This window comes from Diabrotica undecimpunctata, chromosome 8, assembly GCF_040954645.1.
Source record: "Diabrotica undecimpunctata isolate CICGRU chromosome 8, icDiaUnde3, whole genome shotgun sequence".
NCBI classification, from domain to species: Eukaryota; Metazoa; Arthropoda; class Insecta; order Coleoptera; family Chrysomelidae; genus Diabrotica; species Diabrotica undecimpunctata.
The window spans coordinates 40,811,321-40,837,398 of NC_092810.1; positions in this window are offsets into that span (position 1 = coordinate 40,811,321).

A 26,078-nucleotide genomic window follows, 5' to 3' on the forward strand; every position below is an offset into this window, starting at 1 on the left:
AACTACTATACAAATATTTTTTTGTTACATTGCATGTTTACAATCTACTCTATACACAGAGTGATAAGTAAATAGTCTGTAAGTAAATTAACGAGAGTTAGGTACCGTCTAGTGACGGTTCTCTAAGTATTATTGCGGTAGGTCTTCTGGCCATACCCTCTTCAATCCTCTTTCGGCAAGTGGTTGGTAAATAAGTTATTTATCAGTTCGTTGTTGTGATCAGTGGTGCGATTTTTATATTTTATTGAGTGACTCTTTATTATGTCCTTAAGTAATGGGATGTCCAGATCATTGTGAAGTGTTTGGTTAGATACATACCATGGAGCTTTAATTATCATACGGAGTATTTTGGATTGGAATGTTTGAAGTATCTTCGTATTTGAAGGTTTACTACAGCCCCATAATTCTATTTTATATGCCCAAACTGGTATAAGTATAGCTTTGTACAGAAGTAGTTTATTTTCAAGAGATAACTGAGACCTTTTGTTAAATAGCCAATTTATATTTTTTAGTTTAAGATCTAGTTGTTTTCGTTTAGTTTTAATGTGCGTTGTTCATGTAAGTTTTTCATCCAGGTACAATCCCAAGTTAGTTATTCAGAATATTTAATTATAATCTAAAAAAATGCAATACATTTTTAATAAGCTATGGATTTTTATCCTATTACATATTATACATCAGGGGTGGCCAACCTTTTTAAGTCGAGTGCCAATATGAGAACAAAAAAAATTTGGCGTGCCACTAAAATTTTTCGACATACTAACATTAATAATATACGGTACAATATGTATTTCTTATGTAAATTCCACATTTTTCCGTTTAGTCAAGATAGTGCAGGTTTAAAAAATAACGTAATAAGTAAAACATAACAACAAACTTACTTTATTGTTAATAAAAATAAAATAAAACGTTAAACAAAAAAACTTAAATATTTTCTTATTATCTAAAATTCAAATTATTAAACAGTTACTTATTTAATGTGGTATTTGAACTTGTATTTTTTTAATTAATTCATCTATATTGGGATTAATTTCGGAACTAGCCAACAGAATTAGATTTTTTAAATGCATGTCAGTTAATCGTGACCGATATTTTGATTTTATTATGTTCATAATAGAGAACATTTGCTCACAAACGTACGTTGAACCAAATCTACAACAATATCTTAGAGCTAACTCGTGTAAATTAGGAAAATTGTTTGCTGGTACAAATTTCCAAAATTTAATATAATTGGGATCAGTAACAGTTGAAATAATTTCCCTATATTTGGTTTTTAGTATAGTGTGGTTCTGTAAATCAATAATTTCGATCTGTATTTCAGCTGAGTAACAATTGATATCTTGCAGAGAAATAGAAAAAGGATTTATGAAAAGGTCAACATTCATTTTGTCTTTTTGAAAATCTTCAAACCGGGTATTGAATGAACCTAGCAAAATAGATATAAGGTTTTTAAATTTGTCATAATTTGGAGTTCTACTGACCTTGTTGGCTAAGTCCTGCATTAATGTGAAATGTGTCAATCTCTGTTCTCCAAAATCATTACAAAAAAGCATAAGTTTATTCACAAAAGAAGATATATGACCAACTAGAGTAGGAAAAATACAATTTTTTCGCTGTAATCTTAAATTTAATAAATTTAAATGTCTCATAATATCAGTGAGAAAAGCTAAATCCCAAAGCCAATCTTTATCATTAAGTAACGAGCACTCACTGGGTAGTTCATTGTTTTCTTGCAAATATTTTAAGACGCACTCCTTCAAGTTCCAAAACCTTTCGAGTGCATTTCCTTTGGAGAGCCAGCGCACACTGCAATGGAGAAGTAACTCTCCATCTTGCTCCGTTTCTTCCGCGAACAGTTCTCGAAATTGTCGTCGATTCAATGCCCGAGCTCGTATTTTGTTAATGCAGCGTGTTACAGGGTCAACAACAGATGACATGTTTAGGTCCTTGGCACAAAGAGCTTCCTGGTGAATAATACAATGGTACTTAAAAACTTTTCTTCCCAAATAGTTTTCCAGTAATGTAACAAACCCCTTTAGTCTACCAACCATGCAAGGAGCTCCATCTGTACAAACACTATCTAATTTTGACCATTCAACTTTGTTGACTTCGATTACGTTTTTAAGCTGTTGAAAAATGTCCTCTCCTGTTGTTGTGACTAGTTGGCGCAAATCCAGAAGCTCTTCGGCATTTTCAAAATTATCATTGGTATAACGGACAAAAATGCTTAACTGCGCATTTTCTGTGTTGTCACAACTTTCATCCAACGCTAAAGAAAAGAATTTGCAGGATTTAATCCACTTATAATTTGGGAAACAACATTCTGGCCCATATCATCTATACGGCGCATGACTGTATTTCGGGATAATGCAATATTATCGACCATATTTTTGATCTTTACATCTCCCACATTTTTAGCAAATATTGCCAGACTATTTTTAATTATCTCCTCTCCATCAGAGTAGGCTTTTTTCTTCCGGGCTAACAGCAGAGAAAGTTCATATGATGTTTTAACCATAGTTTTCATTTCATCACTTCTCTTCTGAAACAGTGACTGTTGGCTGGCTAGGGCCCTTTTTTTTTCAATAAAGTCGGCTCGCAAATGTGAACCAATAGGATATTTGTTGCTGAAGTCCTTATGCAGTTGTTTATAATGTCGTTCCAGGTTAAATTTTTTCGGAACTGCTACAGACAATCCACATATCAAACAAACAGGCTTTGAAGTATTACGATTAGTAAATAAAAATTGTTCTTCCCAAGCAGGTTAAAAATCGCGAATTGCAATATCATCTTCGTATTTTCGTTTTGAAGTCGAAGGCTTACTCGTGGACATATCGAACAAATACTTTTAAAATTTTAAAGAAACAATGCGCGATGACAAAATGTGCACATACAATGGGGCAGTTTAAAATAAACTAAGCAAGGGTAACGCAGTCCTATTGCACATTACGACAGCTAGGATCACGTGCACCAATCGCAGCAATATCGCTCGCCAGAGGATGCAATGATGCCGCATCTATCGTAACTTCCGTAAACCTACCAAGTTTCTTCTTATTATTTTTTGTTTTTCAAGTTTTAATTTTTTTGAAAGTGTTTTAATCCAAAACGCTACGCGTGCCACTGATAGGACTCAATCGTGCCACAGAGTGGCACGCGTGCCGCGAGTTGGCCATCCCTGTTATACATAAAGAAAAATTAATACAGTCAAATAACAAGTTGTATCTGAAATAAATAATAATATAAATAATATTTTAAGGGTAAAATGAATATACGGTATGAAATAAAAGAAATACGTTCGTTTTACATTTTATATATTTGATAACTACAAATTAACTGACACTTAAAAATTTATTTCAATTAGCAAAGTTAGAAAACTTATTATTAAAAAAACAAAACTGAATATTCGCCAAATATCACAATGGAAATACTTAGAAATAAAAATAATTATGTTGCACTAGTTAATAAAAAAATTTACGATATTTAGGATGGAGATATTGGAGTATTCTCAAGAATAGCCCGATCTAATCTAAGATTTTTTATGAATACTATTAATTTATTTTCTGAAGTAGGGGCCATTACTTTATTTACATATTTGTATACTAACCTGTGGAACGTTATTCCTGAAGATTTTTTATTAACATTGCTTCTGCTACTGCAACTACGTTGAGAACAAGAAACCAATAATATGCACTATAACTATATAATATTACAGTTTTTATAAAAGTATAAAAGTATAAAACCAACAAACTCAAAGAATCATACACGATCTGTCAAAATGATCATAACATCATAACAATATGGCCGAAGTGAGGTCGTTTTTAGTCACGTGGTACCCTCCTCATAGATTCTAACTCGATGGACACATCCATATCTATAAATGACATCAGCTGTTTTCGAGATAATTAAGGCGTTCCATGCTTAAAACTCACTCTGTAGATTGAGAACAAAAAAAAAATAAAAGCAGTATTAGAAAATTATAAAGAAGAACTTAATTTTTGTTTTTTGGAAAGGTTTATAGGTGCTTTTGAACAGATTCTACAATGATTTGACGTCGCGACATTTTTACACTCCTAAATCACTACTATTTCGCTCATTAAATTTTTAAAATTTTGCAAAAAAGACATTATTACCCTTCTTTCGGGAGGTACCACTATTTTTTCTTTAGTTTTAATCAGAAGACTTTTTATTACACACCAAAATCTATAAAAATCTTGCAAGTAGTTTCCGAGATAATTGAGGCGTTCCATACTTTAAACTAATATCGAAATCAAATAGACTATATTCTTATTAATAAACGATTAAGAAACTCTATAACATCTGTTAAAGTGTACCCGGGATCCGACATAAATTCGGACCACAATCCACTTATCGCCAAAATGAAACTTAGTTTAAAGAAAGTTCAAAGACCAAAAATTATGAAGTACGATATTAACCAACTGAAAAATAAAACAGTAAAGGAAAAGATACAAAAACGCCTAAAAGAAAAAACGTGGGCTCGTACAGAAAAACCATGGGCCCGTACAGAAACAGATAACACAGATGTAGAACTAGAAAATTTGCACAAAGTAAGTCAAGAAATAACAGAGAAATACTTAAAACCTGAAAGAACAAATAAAAAGGAATGGATGACGGAGATTTTATGTATGATGGAAGACCGAAGAAACGCTAAAGATAATAAGAATTACTACAACAACATAAATACCGAAATAAAAAGGGCTATTAAAATAGCAAAAGAAAATTGGTTTAGCTCGAAGTGTACAGAGATAGAGTCATTACAACAAAAACATGATTCATTTAACCTCCATAAAAAGATTAAAGAAGCGGCAGGCTTATATAAACATAAGAACACTGGATTCCTGACAGATAATCAGGGAAACATAGTACTGGAAATAGAGCATAAAAGAGATATTTGGATTAAATACGTAGAAAAAACTTTTGAAGATATACGAAGTAACACTGGTATTACAATAAACACCAATTGCGAATCTGGACCACCATTTACAGTCGAAGAAGTAAAATATGCCATCAAAAGCACCAAAGATGGTAAAGCAGTAGGCCCTGATAATTTTCACTCAGAATTCTTAAAACTTATGGACTATGATGGCATAAAATGGTGGACAAATATATTTAATAGTATATATGATACGGGCGTGGTTCCCCAAGAGTGGTTAGTGTCAACTTTTATAAATCTTCCAAAAAAACCCAATGCGAGAAAGTGCGAAGACTATAGAATTATAAGCTTTATGAGCCATTTACTTAAAACATTTCTAAAGGTCATTCACAAAAGAATATATACAAAATGCGAGGAACAATTAACAAGAACACAATTCGGATTTCGTGATGCTCTGGGAACACGGGAGGCCCTTTTTGCTGTACAGGTGCTATTTCAGAGATGCAGGGATGTGAATTGTGACATATACATATGCTTTATAGATTACCAGAAGGCATTTGACAGAGTAAAACATGACAAATTAATGACTCTAATGCAAGAAATTGGAATTGACAACAAAGATCTTAGAATTATCACAAACATTTACTACAATCAAACGGCCAAAATCAAAATAGAAGACTAGTTAACTGATAAAATTGCAATAGAACGTGGAGTACGACAGGGCTGTATTTTGTCTCCATTGTTGTTCAACATTTATTCTGAATGGGTATTTAAGGAAGCTTTAGACGGTTGTGCGAAAGGAATACTAATAAACGGTGAATGGTTGAATAACATTAGATATGCAGATGACACTATAGTTTTTGCCGATAATCTGAATGACTTACAGATATTAACAAATCGCATAACAGAAGTCAGCAATAGACACGGACTAGCTCTTAACATAAAGAAAACCAAATTTATGACAATTAGTAAAAAACCAATACTAAACGCTCAACTTACAATCAACCAACAGAATATCGAAAGAGTCGAGCAATATACATATCTAGGCACCAATTTAAATAGCCAATGGGACCACTCAACAGAAATTAAACAGCGAATAATAAAAGCAAAAGCAGCATTCGTTAGAATGAGAACCATTTTCAACAGTCGAGACATATCATTAAAAACAAAATGCCGTCTATTGAACTGCTACATATTCACAGTTCTGCTCTACGGAATGGAAGCATGGACACTGACTGTTGCATCTATGAATCGGCTCAAAGCTTTCGAAATGTGGTGTTATAGGTGCATCTTACGTATATCCTGGGTTGACAGAGTTACTAATGTGCAGGTCCTGCGTAGAATGGGGAAAGAATGTGAAATTCTCATGACCGTCAAAACTAAAAAGTTGAAATATCCAGGACATGTAATGAGAAATCAAGAACGTTACGGCCTTCTCCAGCTGATTCTCCAAGGGAAAGTAAATGGATATGAGAGGACCGGGAAGAAGACGCATTTCCTGGCTTCAAAATTTACGAAAGTGGTATAACACGACTACCACTGAACTGTTCCGCGCTGCAATAAATAAAGTAAAGATAGCCGTGATGATCGCCAACATCCGGAACGGATAGGCACTTTAAGAAGAGAAGATACTTTAAACTCACCTTGTAAATTTCTGATTAATAGAAAAACAAAAGTATTAATTTAAAAGTATAAAAAGGGTTTTTTTTTTATTTTAGAAAGATTTGTAGGTGATTTTAAACAGATTCTTCAGTGATTTTAATTCGCGAAAGTTGTTTACTATAAAATCACTGTTATTTCGCTCATTTAATTGTTGAAAGCTCGCTGAAAAGGCATGATTACTCTCATTCAGTTACATAACAAAAAGTTGTAGATATTATCTACAACTTTTGTAAAAAAATTTTTTTGGTAAGTCAACTTCGCTGGAAATTAAAAAAAAAACTTTTTTCTTCCCTTTTAACCCTTCAAAATCGTCCTCCGAACTTTACAGCTGTTTCATTTATTTTTTTTTGTAATATACCCTACTGTTATTACTTTGCATCATAAAACTTTGAATAACATTGTTTTTACCTTTTTTTCTGCTGATGTGTTTGATGTATATGATGCCGGTTAAGTACCATGGAAGAAAATACTAATAAAAGACGGAAAAATAAAGTGTTGTCCCAATTTCCATCGTTGAATAAGATAAGTATATTAGCCAATTGCTGCACTCCATTGTTTCCGGCTTAATCGTGGAAATTGCGATAACAAGGAGTAAATCTGGGGGCGCTGGGGAGACGGCCCTTCACACAGGCGCACTAATTTTCTGACATCGGCGTCGTATAATTCAATCTAATAGTTTCCCGAAACAAAGCAAACTATTATCGTTACAAGCACAAACAATTACAAAGTTTGCTTATGAATAATGATTGCCTTAACAAAATTGCTCTCTGTGCTCGTAATTCTGAGATCGACGCTTTTGGGACGCCCTCGCCCCCCGACGACGGCTTGCGTCGGCCGTGACGGGATGGGGCGTCGGTGCTGCCAATTATTTCGAGAATTTCTTCCTTCTCTTTTTTATTACAATTAAAACTGTGTATCTTTACAATGCAAATCTCATTTTAGTAAAACTCCTTCGGAATAAATAACTTTTTAAAACGACCTAAAAGATTCCACGGCAATATACAGTGTGTCAGCGTAAATTATAACCATATTCAGATCTTATTTGAATTAATTTGACGAAAAACTAATTTTTCGTTAATTAATAACTAAAGGAAAAATCATAAATATTGGTCAAAACACTTTAATAAACATATTGGTACAAGTATTTTTCTCAAAATATATGTAATTTAAAAAAAAAATAGTCGTTTCGTTTTGGTAACGCTAGCCGGTTAGGGTATACAAAAAATTTTTGGACAAGAAAATTATCACTTTGAGCTGTGAAACATTATATTGCACTCTAGACATAATCCTACATCACATTTGACACACATAGTACGAATACTTGAGCTACAACCTTCTCCAGCACATCGACGCCTCTTATTATTGGGGATGTTTATCAAAAAATGGTCTGTTCTGTCATATCTCAAGTCATCCGAAACCCTATTAAAAGATAAACTTGATTTAGCAGCCGCAGGTCTTCCAGCACCTTTTGAAGCCATGTCATATTTTATCAGATAGGCTTGAGCAATCTCTCGTCTGAATTCTAGTTGGGTAAGCTGTGTTTGATGTTTACACTTCTTGGATATACACCAAGCATTGACTATAGCAGGTTCTAGTAGCCAAGTAAAAATTGACCACCACCACTTCTTTCTACGAATTGAAATCCTGTATCTGGATATCTGCTGGTCCATGAAGTCAGTGCCTCCCATAAATCGATTATATTCAGAAATCAGATAAGGTTGTGGTACTTGAATAATTTTTTTTTCGGCTCGAGAGTAGCGTTTTACTTGAGTGACTGGATTGACGCCATGACATGTAGATGCTACTGTCACTACATTATTATCCATCCACTTGACTAATATTATTGCATCTTCTTTGTCGATGACAGATATCGTGTCTCCTCTTTTTTTCGATTTCGAAATAATACTTTTTTTAGGTAACTCACAACTTGTAGGAATTCTATTTTCCCTCACAGTTCCCGTACCATCATACCCTCTTTGTTTCAAGGAATATAACAAATTAAAGCTTGTGAAGAGATTGTCGAAGTAAAATGTGAACGGGAGCTTTTTTATATCATCCGAAAATTCATCTATCATGCAAAGTAGAGGAGCAGCACATTTTCCAAAATTGCTTTCGTAACTAGTGTTTGACTTTGGGTTTTTTCCTTGATATATATCAAAGTTCACCAAATAACCAGAAGCAGAGTTTAGGCACCACATTTTATACCCAAATCTGAAGGGCTTACCCCGAATAAACTGTTTACATGAATGCTTTCCAAAGTATTTGATCATAGCCTCATCGTAATTCAAGTTCTGTTCAGGTATCCAGTTGTCAATAAAGCGGCGTTTCAAAAGGCCCATCAGTGGGCGTAGCTTCCACATTTTGTCACCATGTACAGGCTGTGTGTTGTCGGCGCAGTGCAAATATTTTAAAATTTGGCGAAACCGATCTCTTCTCATAGATTCAGTGACTAAAATATTTTTCATATCTTGTTTGGAATTCCAGTAAAAGTCCCTTCCAGGTAACTTATTATATCCTGTAACAATCATAATCCCAATTACACATTTCATTTCTTCGTTAGAAATGTTTGGATCCGGTTTATTGCAGAAAAGTGCGTATTTTCTTGATTCGGTCACAAGTAGTTCAATTATTTCGCTATCAACAAACATCTTGAATATATCTAAATAGTCCATATCACTATATTTACTATAATCTGGTTTAGGAAAATACCTGCTCACACGTTCAAAGTCACCTTCAATCCAGGATATTTTTTCTGACCCAGGGCGGACGATATTTGACACTGGCTCCGATTCAGGTACATCGATAAAAGCTCTGACAGCACGAGGAGGGACGATTTCAGCTCCTGGTGTCAACTGTCGACCGCTTAAATTATCTAGAAATCCGCCACCATCTTCATCACCAGAATCCTCATCGGTAAGGACATTCGCATCAGGAGGCTCGATGAATATTTCATGAACGTCCAGGTCTTCTTCATAAACCATTTGCAATGCTTCTTCCAGCGTAAACCCACGCCTAAAAGTAACAAATGAATATACTAGACAATTATTAATACATAAACAAGAGTCCTAGCTTTTCTGATCGCATATATACCACATACTCAACACGCAAGACATTTATACACGTACAATATTTTTTGTCTCCCTAAACCAGCTAGCGTTACCATACGGTAACGCCAATATTTCTGAGGTTACATTATAGAACTTGAAATACTTTCATAACAAAATTTGGTCTAGAACTAAAGAATAACTATCTATAAATACTCTTTTGTAAGTATTTTTCATAACAATTCAAAACAGAAGTTTTAGTAATACTTACTCTAGACGGATGTCCATCTTTGGAAGCTCGTAACGGTTACCACAATTTTTAAAATTTGAATAAAACTGCCAAAAAGATTTTACGTTGACGTTGTACCCAACAATGTGTTCATTCACATACTAAAAGCGTGTTGACAAATAACCAACGCATTCCGATGGAACCAAAAGCTGTGTTGCCACTTCTAAAATGAGGTTGTCTACCGTTACGATATGGTAACGCTAGCCGTTTAAGGGTTAAATACTAAGATCTTACAGTAATATAAACAGTATCATTGTTCACCTGTCAAGTTGGAAAACGACAACTGGGCTAGAAGTAACGAACAGAAAGCAGAACGATTTGCAGATCATTTAGAAAGTACGTTTAAACCTAACGACAATGATGGTGAAGAATTGAGATGGGTAGCATTATTCCAAACCGAAGAAAGAATGGCTTTGATATCATTTAGAGAAGTATCAACAAAGATAAAAATATAAATCCTAAGAAAGCTCCAGGATATGATCTTATAACAGGAAAACTACTAAAAAACTATCTCTAAGCTATATTTAAGCTGACACATCTAATAAATGCTGCTTTTAGATTGAGATATGTTCCCAGACTCTGGAAAGTAGCCAAAGTCATTATGATCAACCAACCAGGTAAACTTCCTAATCAAGTAATATCCTATCGATCAATATCACTCCTTCCGGTGATGTCAAAACTATTTGAAAAACTTCTATTGAAACGATTAAGACCAATAATAGAAAGACAAAATCTTATACCAAATCATCAATTTGGTTTCAGAAATAAACATTCCACTATAAAAAGAAAAAAAGTATGCTCTACCATCTTCTTGAAGGTAGCACAGGCGTTTGATAAAGTCTGGCATGAGGGTTTAAACTATGAACTAAGATCGTTCATGCCCAAAGAGTATTCAGAAATCTTAGAATCATACATTGCGAATCGATATTTCAGAGTAAAACAAGATAAAGTGTACATCGATTTATGGGAGATCAAAGCTGACGTTCCACAAGAAAGTTTATTAGGTCCGTTCCTGTACCTATTGTATACGTGTGAGATTCCAAAGTTAGAACAAAATACTATTGCTATCTTCGCGGATGATACAGCCATAGTAGCGATATGAGAGACAAGTGAAGAAGCGACTGATAAGGTGCAAGTATCAGTAAATACAATACGTATTTAGACCAGAAAATGGCGAAGAAAATTAAATGACACTTAATCTACACACATTAAGTTCCTTATAAAACATCAGCAAAATACTTCATTCATTATAAATTATCTATTTACAAGCAAGTACTGAGATATACCCATACAGGCCAGTTGGGTATATGGGTGCTAATTCTGGGACTGTACCAACGCTAGTAATCTAAGAGTGATAAAATGTATTTTAGTTGTTTGTTGAAACTTCTGTTTGATCTGTCGTTATGACTTGTGAGACACCAAAAATAAATCTATTTGGATGGTTCACTGGGAATAAATTCTCTAACATGATCGTTTTTAGTTTTTTAAGACCGGCTGTTTTATATTCAGGATGTGACAAAGTTATAACCCTACTTTTCACATTTAATACTAGGTTGGTCTTCATCGTAGATAAATGTGCGGAAAAGTAATTAATAGTAGTTTTCTATACCATTCTATTTTTAGAACGTTCTTTGAATCACAATGTAACATCATATCTAGAAATGATATGCAGTTGTTGTTTTCTAATTCTACTGTAAATTGCAAGTTTGGACAGTAACTGTTAAATTAAAAAAATGATCCCACCTAAAGGCGACAGTTTTTAAGGAATGAAATTTCAAAGTCAACCAAAAATTCTATCACAAACATTAAACAAACTGTTTGTGTAATGTTAATATGCGATTTGATCTTTCAGAAATATAAAAAAATTTAAGATAATATAAAAAAAATTTCATTATTTTCGGTTTGAGGAGTAGTAGCATACAAATTCAATAAACTATTTAAATTAAAAGAGATTACTTCCGCCAGAATTGTTAAATCTGCATTTTTTACCATTTTTAACAAAAGAGGTGGATTTCAGTCAAATGAAGAAAGCGCAAGTCAAGCATACATCAGTTTTAATGTTGAGGGTAAACTATACTTAATCCCAAATTTTCATCAAATTAATGGAGGTTCACCGAAATCGGAGGTAGGGGTTGATTTTTGCAGTTTTTCACTGTACTAAAAAGCTTTCTGGAATTGACTGGATGTTGATGGATATTGACCCTATTATTATGCGAAATTACAGGTTTTTGGGCATCTTTCGAAATAGTATTAGCAATTTAAAAAAAAAGACCTTGCGGCTATGTTTTTAATAATTAAGCAAAAAATTAACAAAACAAATTTACAAGCTCTCATTTTAAACAATTTTGAATGTTTTTTTTTTAGTAAAATTTAGTCACTTTTACCTATAATTCAATGTTCTTCACCTTTAGTTTTTAAAATCAAATAGCGATTTTACAATATTTATATATGGTAAAGGGATGGCTGGGACATAAATATAGAGAAGAAAAAACGACGTACTGATTAAGGAGATGGAAGCCAGAAACTGAATTACCAAGGAGAAGACCTAGAGAGAAATGGGAGGACCAGGTCATGAAAGATATTAAAATTCTGAAAGTGAGAAACTTGAGCTACCTATGCACAGATTAAAATGAGTGGAAGAAAAATCATACAACAAACTTTGAGAGTGTATAAGAAAAATTTGGAGTGATTCATTACAATAAGTAAACCAAAGAGCTCTAATTAGAATAGGGAAACATTTCATCAGGAATAGAATGTCTTGATGATGGTGATCTGAATTTATGTTCCAAGTTTTTTCTACATGCAAAATGTTTGAGAATAAATTTATAATTTAAGAATGAATTATCAGCTCCTACTACTGCAGACCAAATATTCCTTTATGTTTAAAATATAATAAACTTCACTAGCTGTTTGAATGTATTTTGTGTATCGCCATCTAAAGCTTTCATTTAGAATTCAAAACACATACTTCCAAAACCAATTCTTAATTTACAATGCATGAGTTTCTTATATATGATATTATGAAAACTTAAGATTTCGCATACAGGTGACTTGTAGTTTATAAAGTAGAAATGAAATATTTCTCCGGAAAGGTATGTGCGTTTAGCAGTAAATCGCTTCAGAAATTGAAAAACTTCTGGTGTGTTCAAAGGCGCTAACGCTACCGAAAAGTTTTCGAAGCTGTATTTGAAACATGGCAAAATTTGAAACGATATAAGATGCAAAATTTCTTTTATTTTTAGTATATAAATATTTGCCGCTTTCGAGAAGAAGTAACTTTGTTTTTTTGGATTTAAATCGAAAATTTTCTTATTAAAGAGTCAGTAATCGAAAAATTTTTAAAGAATAAACAATGACATACTCCTTTAAAATTCAAATGAGCGGGGGAGTCAAATGTAATGCATATGACTTATAAGCTATTTATTTGTTTAAGCTGTTTTCTTCTTCGTATTTTGCTGTCTTGTTTCGAAGGTTGGCAATCTAAATAGCAATTGTAACTTTGAGATTCAAGATTTATTTAACTACGTTTACAAATTTTACATGTGTTTGTAGCAAGTCAATTATGTGTATAAGTAAAAAAGATAATCTATAACAAAAAATACAATAGAATATGAAAATACATTAATGCGCATAACATAAAATAAAACAAAATATACAAAATAAGTACCAACATAGTGAGTACATCCATGTTCATGTTACTGCCTTGAAGTGATCAAAATATTCACTAACAGAGTAAAAAGCAAATCTCAAAAGGTATCTTTTCAGACTTACTTTAAATTTATTCATCGAAAGTTGTTTTAAATCCTTAGGTAGGACTTGTATATATTATAATAGTCAATTGAGTTTTTTTGTGATTTACTCAAACGATACTTAACTGTTTTGATGTTATTTGCACCTCTTGTGCTATAGTTATGTTAGTCAGAGTGTTTAATTAAAGTGTCAGTGTTTTTATGTATTTCTACATTAACGCTGTATAGCTATAATGTTGGCAAGGGCATTATCTTATATTTAATAAACAACGGTTTGCAAGATTCCAGGTAGCTAACTTTTGCAATTATTCTTATTGTTTTTTTTTGCAATTTAAATATTAATAGGGCATTGCAAGAGTTGCTTAACTTAACAACACCATAGCTTACAAATGAATGAAAAAAAAGTACTTTATTTTCAAGGTATCAACACTTGTAACAAGTTCTAATTTTCTGAGTAAAAATAAGGTACTAGAAAGTTTACCTTTGAGATGGTCAATATGGTTATACCAAGTCAATGTGGTATGTCAACTATTAGGCCCAACAATTTGACATTACTTTTTTCAACACTCACATCGAAGGTAGACGAAAAAATTAAATTTTGAGTTTTGTTAGCATTTAGTTTAAGTTTATTTACTAAGAACCATGATTGAGCATTGGAATTTACATTCTCAGACGTGGTTTCTAAAACTGAACTCTTTTTATCATAAAAAACAAAAGTAGTGTCATCTGCAGATAAAACTGTTTTAAATGGAGCTATGAAATTGAGCAAGTCATTTACATATATTCTAAATAATAAAGGGCCCAGAACTGATTATTGTGGAACTCCATGCTTTATCTGCTTAAACTCAGAGAGACAATTTCCGTACTTGATTGCTTGGTATCTATCCTTTAGATACGATGAAATTAGTTCAAAGGAGTACCTCTTATACCGTAAAAATGCAGTTTTTTAAGAAAAATATCATGAGAAAGATAGTCGAACGACTTTGAAAGATCACACAGCGTTATGGCAGAGTGATTATGCTTCTCAAGGTCATCAACTATGGCACTCATCACATCTAAAAGTGCATGTGTTGTGGAACGATCTTTTCTAAACCCATATTATGAATTAGTAAAATTATGAATTAGTTATTTGTTTCGAAGTACGATATAAGACGCTTCTTCAGAATTTTTTCGATTATTTTACTGAATATCAAAACAATGAAAATTGGTCTATAATTGTCTACAAGGTCACGACCGCGCTTCGTGTCGTCTGGTGTACTTAAAAGGGATTTTATAATATTCTCAGCAATTTCAACAAAAAAGTTATTAAAAGAGTCACAAGATATGTTGGTTGTTGAATAATTATGTAAACCATTTGTTTTATTTCGCTTATAGTTAATTACCTTCCTACACGTCTTGGATCTATTCTTTTACCTTAATATCAATTGATCATATGCCAGCTTTTTCGTTCTTATCAACTTAGCAGTGCAATGATTTTTATATCTTTTATATATATATATATATTCGGTTTTTTATAACGTCTTACGACGTTGTCCGACTCCCAAACGCCACTGTATTCTGTCTTGAGTTAGGTCTTCGTCCAGATTTCGAGCGCTAATCGCTTTCCTAACTCCCAGGTTCCAGCTCTGTGGTGGTCTTCCTCGTTTCCTCTTCTCTGGGGGTTGCCACATCATCGTTTTTTTAGGCAATCTTTCGTCCTCCATTCGGCTCACATGCCCATACCATATGAGCTGTTTTCTCTCAATATCCTCAACTATAGTGCCCTCTATACCCATTTGTTGTTTTATCACTTCATTCCGTATTCTGTCGGCTCTTGATATTCTCATCGATCTTCTGATGGCATCCATTTCCGTGGCTTCGACCTTTTTCTTATATTTTTCGGTTATTCTCCATGTCTCAGCTCCATAAAGTAGGCTAGTTTTAACCATTGTCTCATAGATGTTCCATTTTCTTTTCTTTGATATTTCTTTACTCCATAGAATTCCGTTCAGACATGCTATAGCTCTTCGTGCTTGTACAATTCGATGTTCTATTTCTCGTTCGTCTTTTCCACTACGGTCGAAGATGACGCCCAGGTATTTATATTCGTTGCATGGATTTATTTTTTGATTGTCATCGATATCGAGTTGTTCTGCTTCAGCTCCAATTGAGAGGTATTTTGTCTTTTCTAAATTGATATTTAATCCCCATTTCTCGTATTCTTCAATTAGTTTTCTAAGCATGTATTCCATGTCATCTTTGTCATTTGAGATTACCACCTGATCGTCTGCCTTTATATCTTTTATATTCGCTGTAATGTACTGGGTTTGTAGTAGAATCAGCTTTTATTTTGTATGTTTTCAAATGATTTCTCATATTTTTCAGTTAAAGTTGTCATTGTAATAGTTTACTTGACATCTTCTGTCTTTGATAACCAGTTTTTTTAGTGGAAAATATTGCGATACTTGAAGATTATAATCTTATATACTAAAACGCTAAGCCCTTTTCTTGTCCACCACTTTACTCAAAAACCATATTAGATAATTAAAATATTTTTTCGGAATAATATTAGTATTACGTATGAGATTGTCAAGATATACTTTTGGTACAAAAATTCACTTCCGGTTTTGAGATGACCGGAAGTTAAAATTTACTTTAAGTTTTAGACCCCACAATGTATATATGGATCGAAAGGTCTCGTCGAGACGAATCTAAATATGTACTTCCGGTTGCGATCCGACACTGGAAGTGACCCGAAACGCGCATAAAACGTCAAAATCTGACAACGGATTCGGGATCAGCATGCAAAATTAACTGCTAAATGATATCCATGTCGACATTTGATGAACTAAAAATTGCATTCCGGTTTTGAGGTCGACTTCCGGTTTCGTTTTTATTAGTCAAATCAATAGAGAATTCAACGTAGAGTTCAAAAATGTAAGTTCACGAAATTATCATTTATAGTTTTTGAGTTATTGATAAAAATATTTTTACTTCCGGTCGATTTTTTTAAATTATAAAACTTTTTTTTTATTAAGACTTTTATTTTCTTATTAAGTTTATTAATTATTTCACTTATTAATAAAAATTTCATTTAAAAAACTCGATGTCGAGTTGGTCCGCTAGTTATCTATTTAAAACGTTGCTAGGTAATTTACATCAATATTATCATTAAAAATGTTCCAGTCTAACACGGATAAAAAGTTCTGCATTTTAAGATACTCTTCTGCGTGAAGGCTCTAGTGCAAACACTTGACTTTTGCTGAATTGATGTTAAGCTTATACTAATATACTGGCCGCGATAAGAGAAACAAGGTTCAAGAACATTTCACCGAAACTGATCTTCTTCAACATTTGTCAGAATATTGTCTATACAAGTGGCAGATATATCAGTAATTCTAGTAAATTTAAGAATTGTTTGTTTTATTCCAAATGATGATATTATAGAAGTCAGCTCATTAGTATTTGCCGTTTTCGCAATAAAATTAATATTAAAATCTCTCAAAACTATTACTTTTAAATTTGGCCTCATAATGGAACTTAATAAATTTTCGAAATTTGTAAAAAAAAGACTTAAATTCGGTACATTTACTCGATCTATACACTGCTAATACAACCATGTTAATCGCTTTGAATTTTAAAGTATTTTTAACATATATTACAGTACTACCGTTCTTTTTTATTTTTCCTACAGAAACTGCAAGCAAGTAAATATCCATCGATGTTTATGTATTGGATGCTTCACTCCGCCAGTGCTCTGAGAAGCAAACAACATCGAAGGTAAGTTCCAACAAAAATAAATCTATCATTTGTACTTTATTTGCTAAACATTGAATATTCACATGGAACATACTCACCAGGCTTTCGCTATTCAAAATATGAATAAGTTTTTCATAAACTTCTAAACTTCCTACGTCTCGGATCTAGATTGTTTCCATTTGTGCGGACTGCTGCATTTCCACTACGGTTTTGTAAAGTTCCGATATGTTTGATTACAAAGGAGTTTTCTTCCCGTGAATTTGGATCTTCTTACGACAGATCCACTGGACCATATAGATGGGTTGTATATATTGTCTAGACTTTCTAAAGGGAAGGACACTTTATAAGATGATTACCTATCAGTTCTATTCCATTCCCCATAATTAAAATATATTTCAGCCGCCGTTTCTTTTAAAAAATCTTTCAAATCATTTGAATTCATATCGACACCGACACGCAAAACGTGCACATGCCCCTGTCTAGGGAGTGTATTAAAATTAGGAGAAATTTTGCTACCGAAAATCGGTTTGTTGTATTTATTTATTTTATTTTATGTCGGGGGATTCCTTTCGGAATCTCCCAGCGGTTTTGTATTTGAACCAATATTTTCTTCAGTAGGTTTTTGTTCAGGTTCACTAGCAACACAATTTTTAGCTCGTTTATTTTATATTAACTTTTTCTAGAATTTGTATTAATTGTTAATGTTTTAATGGAATCTGATATTTTACTGGTAGATGGCGGCCCACGGTACAAAATTGAATTAGTATTTTGTAGTTTTAAAAATAACATTAAATCTTCTTGTTCATGAGTTCTTTTTTCCAGTTGATAAGAAAGTCTACTTACGATTTCAAGTTTTTTGAATAGCGCCATAATCTTTCCCAAGACTTCCACAATCACAAGATAAATTTTCGCTCCTGTCATGAAATTTATCTTCTGTAGCACTGTCTATTAAGTTCGTAGCTTTACCACTAAGTTTATTTACATAATTTATTAACTGAATGTTTGTCACTGTCACTGGTAACTTCATATTAACTAAAATGTTCATAAGTTCGTTCTTTTCAATTTATTTAATTCCGTCGTTATGATGACTGTTAAACTACTAGCCGCTATTTTGTCGAATGATGAAATATCTCTGGAAATTGCCGCACAAAAGATATAAAATTAAAATATTGAAGCATTTTTTTTGTCCCGTTCTGTATTAAGTTTTAATTCACGTATTTCAAACTCCACTATGTATAAGGTTAATTCAGCGTCTTAAATTTATATATCTTGACGAGAGTTGTTTATTAATATTCGAATAAAATCTCAAAATCTTGAGATGTTTTTTTAATCTTGATTTTGTTTTCGGGTACATGATATAATATTGTAACAAGACTATATCAAACAAAATTTATATTACAATAATAAGGACTTATGTATTGGACCAGTGTTTCCCAAAGTGGGGGTCGCGACCCCCTGGGGGGTCGCCGTGAGGTACTAGGGGGGTCGCCGAACATTTCCAAAATAAGACAAAAGCACCACTTTGTTAGATCATGTATTTTTATTTTAACAACGCCCTAAATAGAAATTAACAATTATCAGACGAAATATAAAACTAAATATTAAAGTCCGTAAAAATAAAAGAGTAAAACAAAGTCAAATATTATAATCTTAATGAGAGCTATGCGCCTGTTTCTGTGAAACTAATCTTTCAAATCTAGGCTGTGTATTTGAGACACACACAATTATATCATTTTTAAGTACGAGACGATTTCTAACTCTTGTTTTAATGGCAGTCATAGACGAGAAACTTAACTCACACAAATATGATGTTACAAATGGAACCAAACATTTTACAGCTTCACTCGCCAACTGGGGGTATTCCTGCATCTTTTCGGTCCAAAATTGGTCCGAGTTCTGGAAAAAAATTGGAGCTTCAACATTCCATCACTATTTCAATAAGTTTTTATTTCATGTTTATTGGTATTTCAACATGCTGAAAGAAATCGGCTTAAAACGGATTTAGTATCCATCTGCAACTGTCGTAACTGTTTTGAATTTCTTCGGGGAAATAATCACAGAGCTGTTGTTTTAAATTGAGCAAAGTAACATCCATGTCAGCAAAAACTTGTTCAAAATTTGTAGCACTGTAATTGGATACATTTTCCATAATTTCCTGAAGGCACTGGAATGAATTGAGTTGTTTTTTGCCAAGTGAGGTCGACCATAAATCGATTTTTCGATATCAATACTGTTTAATATATTTAATTTCTCGAAAATATCAGCAAGGAAACCTAGTTTCGGAAGCCAAATAGGATCGGAAAATTGATTTTCATATGGGGACTTCTCATCTTTCAAATACATTAAAAGCTCTGCTCTTAAGTGAAATGCTCTTTTTAAGACGTTTCCCCTTGAAAGCCACCTTACTTCGGTGTGATAGAGAAGATTTTCAAATAAAGCACCCATGTCTTTGCAAATTTTTCTAAAAATACGGGTCTGCAAAGCTTTTCCTTTAACGGAATTTACAACTTTAATGATGGTTTTCATAACACAGTCCATTTCAGGAGGTAAAGCTTTGGACGCAAGAGCTTCTCGATGTAAAAAACAATGTCTCCATTTGGCATTAGGCATTATTTCTTGTAATTTGACGACAAGACCAGATTTATGTCCTGTTATAGCTTTAGCGCCATCTGTGCATATAGCAATACATTTACCCCAGTCAATATCATATTTACTTGTACGTTTCACAAAAGTGTCGAGTAAACATTTTCCAGTGGTATTGGTCTCCAATGAGGAACAAAATAAAATATCTTCTTGAATGCCATTATTTGTATCATATCTTACAAACGTAATGAATTGGGCACAGTTAGATATATCTGTGGATTCGTCCATTTGAAGAGAGAAGTACGTGCATTTATTAAGATTTTCCACAACTTGTGCTTGAATATTTTCTGCCATATCACTAATTTTTCTTTGGATAGTATTATTTGACAGAGGTATTGTATTTAATTTTGCAGCCTCTCTTTCCCCATACATTATATGTACCATTTCAACATCTGCTGGAAAAATCAGATTTTCAGCAATTGTGTGCGGATTACTAGTTTTGGCAACACGATAAGTAACTTTATAACTTGCTAATAATGCTTTTTCCCTGGCTCCCTGATTACCAAGGAGAACGTCATGACGGAAGAAATCAAGCGAAGAATAATCCTAGCAAACAAATGCTATTTTGGACTGAGTAGACATATGAGAAGCAGAAACTTAAGCCAAAAAACAAAAATAACCATATACAAAACCCTTATACAACCAGTGTTGACATATGGGTCAGAGGCATGGACCATTTCCAAGGCAGATGAAAATCTCCTGCTTATATTTGAACGAAGAATCCTGAGAAGAATATTTGGTGGCATCTGTGAAAATGGTGTTTGGAGAAGGAGGTACAACTACGAGATATATCACAGATATAAACATATATTTGGTGGTAAAGACATAGTATCCTTTATAAAAATAGGAAGACTAAGATGGGCAGGACATCTGGCAAGATCACAGCAGAACAACCCTCCTAGAAGAATCCTTATGTCACAACCTGTGGGAAGTAGAAAAAGGGGTAGACCAAAACTCAGATGGAGGGATGGTGTAGATGAGGATGGTAGACGAATAGGCGCAGCAAACTGGCAACAGTTGGCAATGGATAGAACTGACTGGCGTAGTAGACTTGGGAAGGTCGAGGCTCTTTTATAGGGCTGTAGCACCAATGATGATGAATAATGCTTTTTCATTAGTAGTGGTTGCCAAGGGAAAACTGTCTTGCTGTTTGTGAAGGACGTTCAGCTTTCTTTCAAAGAATTCTACGGGCTTGTCTTTTTTATCTGGATGTTTGCTATTTAAATGTCGAAGTAACTTTGATGGCTTCATGCTTTCTTTTGATAAGACTTGTCCACAAATAACACATTGTAGTTTATTGGAAATAACGGTAAAACTATATTTAAGATATTCATCAATGTAGAATCTGTTTTTCTTTTTATTGCTGCTACTGCCACTTTCAGACGTAGATGGTTCTGCACTTCTTTTTAAAAACTTATCCATAATTTATAATTTATCGTAGACGTAAATACGTAAACGGGAATACGTAAGTCGTAAAATATTTACTCATTACTCAACACCGCGTTCGCTACCATAGGCTGTATGGATTCGAACTGAGGTTTCGTTGCGCATCGCCGCTTATATTAAAGCCAAAACAAGGCTACGAGAACGTTCCAGAGTGCCATCTAGTAGCGAGCGCTTTCGCGATACTTTTACGCGATAGATAGACACAAGCTAATATGTCGCGGTGTACAATGTGCAGTCGACTTCTTATTATTTATTTTTATTGTAAATGCTATTCTGGCAGAAGTACCTACTACTAATTACTAGTGGGACAGATCGCAATCATTAAAATAATTAAAATAATTGTATTAAAATAGAATAATTGTTTTTGATTTAAACTTAAACAGTAAAGTAAAATTAAATTTGAGAAACCATCAGATAATTGTAAATTAGGCACGCTATTTCTGTCAAATAATATTGAATAAATGAGTGGGGGGAAATTGGGGGGTGGCGAACAAATTTTTTAGCAAAAAGGGGTCGCGGTTTAGATAAGTTTGGGAAACTCTGTATTAGACTATTAAATCAAACTGTAACAGGTTTCCTAAATGTGGACATAACAGAGTTAGATCAAAACAAAATCAAAATCAAAAATAAAATGCAATACAGGACTTAAAGAAATTGTTGCTTTTTTGGAGTTATCATATATCTTCCAAACACTACAGATATTAAAAAAGGTTTTGTACTTATTTGTATTGATACGTATAATATGAGGATCTAAAAACGAACAAGGAGACCATCTTACAAAAAAAGGCTTTAATTTTCTTTTTACAGTAAATTAATGTCGAAGCACTGTCCTTACAAACAACTTAAAGCTACAGAATGCTGGCTTTTTAATTTTGGTCCATTCTATGTACCCCGTTATACAGTAAAATATAACCGTTCTTAAAAAGTATTTGCTAAAATAGCAGCATCTAGCTAAATATATGACAGTGATTTGTCTGTTGAAGCTGTTCCATTCGCATTTAGTTTTTCGGATCGTTTTTAGTAGTCGCATTCATCTATTTCACTACCCAATATATCACGAAGTAGCCAATATAAAAAGCAAATTTAGACCAGTTGCAGGTTCGGAAAATTATATACTTAACAAAAATTACTCTCTAAGAGTTTCGATATTCTCCAAAATATATTTCGTCAAAATTTATATGGCTGTAAGATTGCGCACATATTGGATGTTTATTTGATTGGGCTTGTTTGTCATTAACTGGCGTAATAATAGTGCTCTGATGATTTAATGGAGGCCTACTACTAAGCTTTTGGTATTATTGCCAGTTCTTCCATTTATATTACCGCGCAGTACCACTTTTTTAAATTAAACAAATTACTTTTTTAGATAGAGCCATCATTACCAGTGTATGCACTAAAGAACACTAGAAACGGAAAAAGCCCAGAGCCAGATCAACTGCCTATTGATATCATTAAAATATTAGAAAATGAGTATATGGATGTCCCCTTAACGCTCAACATCCAACATTTGATTCAACATTTATTTGTATTCCAAAAAGAAAAATGCTAGAGAATGCACCGACCACCGCACCATAAGCCTGATGTCTCACACACTTAAAATGTTTTTAAAGATTATCCATAATCGCATTTATCGCTCTTTGCATTCAACGTATTAATCCAGAGAGGCTTGGATGTGAACCAAGATATGTACGTCTGTTTCATAGATTACAACAAGGCTTTCGATAAATTCCGCCACAAAGAGCTAATCGACGTCCTCAAAGCAAAACAATTACAATACATTGACCTTCGAATTATAACAAATCTATATTATAAATAGCAGGCAAACATACGCATTATTGAACACACATGAGAAGTGTTCGAAATTAAAAGAGAAGTGCGACAGGGGTGTGTATTATCAAAAGTACTATACAATGCATACTCTGCAGAAATTATGAAAAGAGCATTCTTGGGAGAGAAACAGCAGGAATAAATGTTAATGGAACACTAATTAACAACATTTGATATGCGGACGATACTATCATAATAGCAGACAACCTCCAAGATCTCCAAAAGCTACTGAACAAGAAAGTTGAGTATGGAGAAAAATATGAATCATTAATAAACATTAAGAAAACTAAATTTATGAGGATATAAAAAACCCAAATTAATGATGAAAGCCTGACAATTAACGATAAAACTTTAGAACGAGTTGAAAACTACAATTATCTTGGCACAATAATTAATCACACAAACGATTACTCTAAAGCAATCAAAGTTCGAATAGAGAAAGCACGAACGTCCTTCAATAAAGTGAGAAAGGTATTTTGTGCAAGAGAACTAAAATTAGACTTGAGAGTTAGGCTGACAAGGTGTTATATTTTATAGACTCTGCTTTATGTGATAAAAGTTTGGACACTTAACATGTCGACTACTAAAAAGTTAAAAGCATTTTAAATGTGGTGTATAGAACCCTGAAGATATCATGGACCATGCATGTAACAAACAACGAAGTCATAAGAAAAGTCAACAAAAGAATGTAAATATTGGAAACCATCTAGACACAAAAGCTGCAATACCTGGTGCATGTTATGCATAATGAAAGATACATACTTCAATTAATTATACAAAGGAAAATCCAGGGCAAGAGAAGTGTAGGAAGGAGAAGAATGTTCCGTAACTTGAGGGAATGGTAAGGATGCACATCAATCGAAATATTCAGAGCAGCAGCATCTAAAATCAGAATAGCCATGATGATTTCCAACCTCCGTAGCGAAGATGGCACGTAAAGAAGAAGATCATTACCAGGCGCATAAGCTGCAAATACTACTAAGTCATAGCCTCTTAATTTTATTTCTAGTTATGACTGTTTGCTCGTTCATATAATTCTCACTAGTAATCAATCTGTGAAGTTGTTTCTTTACCGGAATAGAAACTACTGCTATTGCTCTAATATCTTTGGGAACTCTCCTTTATACATGGATGTAATCGTTTGGTTTTTGAGTTCCTCGGTCCTTTTTTTAGTTTCTGTAACAGTTATGATGTCTACATTGGGTTTCTTCAGTTCTTGTTTAAGTTCCGTATATTTACTGACTAAACTTCTCCCATTACAGGTTCCAAAAATCAAAATTCTTTGTATTTGTAGTCTCGATTTCCATTTGATCAGTCCGGTTTTCTTTTGCGCTTAGGAAATTTTGTAGTTAATCATTTTTTTGACGTGACTAGTTGCAAACGCTTTAATCCAAGTGTAATTCCAGGAGGGCCAGGTAATTTTTTTGTAAGGTTTTACCGAACTTATACTGGCTTTTTAACCAAACTCAGGAGGCCAGTTTCCGCATTTCGGTTCTGCTGTTTTATCTGACAGATAAGATAGGTCTGGATTGTCTGTTTTTAAGACCATTGACTATTCTTTGTTTGTAACCCAAACAGAGATCTTTACAGATCGTTTCAGCCGAAGCCAGCTGAATCCGATTTTTACGGGGTTTTTCTTGCTCTTCTCTTTTTTTATCTGTTGTCTATTGGGACCCCAGGTTTAGGATTGGTAAAGCATAGTATAGCGTTGAACTTCCGCTACATAAGTCTGATTTTTCTGGTTAATTTTTCCCAAAAGCAACACCCATTGTACTTTTTATTTTATTATGTGGGGTGTAATCTAGCTCGCGTCTGTAAAATAATTTTACACATGTACACGGCAATTGGCGACTAATCTAACTCTCAAAGATCTCATAGTCATCGATATATACGAGAACAATTTCAAAAACTGGTTTTTCTTAGAAATATATGATAGGAAACATTGAATAAAGCCTTCGAATATGGCAATTAAATAAAGAGACACTTATAGACCAAAGTGTGCGGTACTTCTCAAATCCTGATAAAAAATAACATGACTTGGCTACCATTCAGGTAGCCACGTAGGTGATGAAACTGATCTATAGTAGCATCATCATATATATGGCTGTATAACATAGAAAATACCTATCTGGTAGACACCAGTACCAATGACAACATTCAAATCATTTCAGTTAAAATCGAAGACCTCACAATTGCTAATATATACAATATACATGCCCCCAGAAATATAACGGCCCCCTGAAGTACTGCCTCATTTTTACCATCCGGCGGTTTATTTGGGAGATTTTAATAGCCATCACATGATGTGGAAATATGACAGCAATGACCAGAATAGTAAAGCACTTATGTAGTGGACAGACGAAAATAATCTTAGTCTAATATTTAATGCAAAGGACAGGGGAACATTTAAATCAGCAGCGTGGAAAAAAATACAACCCAGACCTCTATTTTTCAACCAAAAACGCTCAAAATTAACCTGTTCATATAACAAAAAAAGTCCTGAAGAATTTCTTACATAGCCAACATCGACTGATAATATATGAAGCAGGTATTCAGATTCCGATAATCCGATCCATTCTCAGACCAAGATGAAACTTTCAGAAGGCAGATTGGCTAAACTTCTTTACTGAACTCGATAAAGTTATAAGATGGGACTCAGATATATGTGAAAGCTATGATAAATTTGTAGGTGCGGTAATATCAACTGCAAAAAAGTGTGTACCAAGACGGTACTATAAAGAGTATATCCTAGGCATAATAAAGGTGCAGAACTTTGCATTGAATATAGA